Source organism: Gouania willdenowi, chromosome 4 (assembly GCF_900634775.1).
Source record: "Gouania willdenowi chromosome 4, fGouWil2.1, whole genome shotgun sequence".
Taxonomy (NCBI): Eukaryota; Metazoa; Chordata; class Actinopteri; order Blenniiformes; family Gobiesocidae; genus Gouania; species Gouania willdenowi.
Genome location: NC_041047.1, coordinates 20,568,760 through 20,570,637, shown reverse-complemented (window position 1 = coordinate 20,570,637; position 1,878 = coordinate 20,568,760).

Sequence of the window (1,878 nt, the reverse complement as noted above, 5' to 3'; positions counted from 1 at the left end):
CACAGGGAGTGCACGTGATTGACAAATGCGTGGCGAATAAAAGCTCACTGTGTAGGTGGTTTGGGCGGGGCTTTAATCAAGTTTGCTTGAGAGGAAGTGGCCCATGTGGAGGCGTGTCTGCTGGAGGGACGACGCCTATGTGCTGTGCTGTCTGCAACACTGTTCACTCACTAATATGAGGAACATTTCCCTCCTGATACAGACCCTAATCATGCTGCCAAAATACCATATACATAAAATCTACATGAATCAAAATGGTCATAGACAAAACCAATCGGACATATTTTTTTTTAAACGAGGTACATCAATTCTTCAATACTATAAAATATGTTTGAAAAACAAAAAAGTTGTTTAACTGTACCATTCATTCTGTAAACACTTGAAACCTGAAAACCACGAAATGTTTTCCTGTTGTTTGTTATTTTCTTTTTTTATTCCTCGTTATTTTTCTTTTCTGTTCTTAGTTTTGTCGTTTTCTTAGTTCTCTTTCCTTCTATTCTTAGTTATTGTGTCTTATTTCTGTGATCTGTTATCTGTATAGATGTGCATTTTTGTATCAATAATTTCATTTTACATATGGTGCACTTTATTGTAATTGCTAATTTGAGTTCAATTAAAAAAACAACAGTAAAAAGAAAATAATAATTAAAGCAGGGAACCAGTGGCTGATATATATATATATATATATATATATATATATATATATATATATATATATATTTTTTTTTTTTTTTTTTTTTTTTTTTTTGCTTTTTTTTTTTAAATGAGTAAATTTACTTGTACTTCATGTTTTAAAAGATGTAAAGTAGTAATTTATTACATTTCTACACCCAACCATTACTGAGTAAATTATTATTATTAGTTTATATACAGATGCCTTTGTGGAAAATAAATGAAGTTCCAATTGTGCAATATTTTGCTATTTCCTTTTTAGTTTATACATGAGATATTTACTGTATGTAAGGGAACCGTAGCAAGAGTTCCAAAAATGAAAGTGGGGGGTGAAAGTAACTACATTTTACTTTGAGTACGAATTAATTGAGCTACAATTTTTACTTGTACTTAAGTATTTTATGTATGACTTAGAAGTACAATCAAGTAACAGTACTTCTAGTATATCGGTACACACGGTACTCTGATGGCAATAAAGAAACTGGTTTGGGATTTATTTTTAATAAGGGGTTGATTAATGAACATTAAATATGCATTAACTGAAGTAAAAACATAAATACATTTTTATTTCCAAAACCTTATTGTTAACCCCATTTCAGTACTACATCATCCCCACCTTTCAATCATAAAAGTTTAAAAGATAGTGTGCATCAAATAGTAAAAAATAATAAAAATACATTTTTATTTATTATTTATAAATAATAAAATAAAATAAATTAATTAAATCCTAAATTACGCACTAAACACAGCTGGCGAGTCTAGGTTTAAAAAGTTATTGTGATGGTTGGAGAATTCCATCACAACATGGCTAAACGTGAGTGCAGGTTCTTGCTTTTCCATCTTTGAAAGACATGTTTTGAGGTTAAAAGACAAATATTCTTAACCATGTGAAGATAGCGAATAATCTTACTTTTCCCTCTGCCTTCATGCGTTTAACTTCAGTTTCACTTAATTTTTGTTAAACAAACATTTGGTCTTCTCATGTTTGCTGCAGTAAACTTCTGGTTAAACAATGATAAACATGCGCTTTCCCTTCCCAACACAATTGCTTTTGGCACATACTGAGTTCAATTCTATAATTGACTTTATATGAATTATTGTAAATTATGTTGTGTGAATAATAAATATACTCGACTGAAGAGGGGCTGTTTTTACAATCTTTACCACGAGACCTGCGTGTCATTGAGTAAGAGAGAAAAAAAAGGA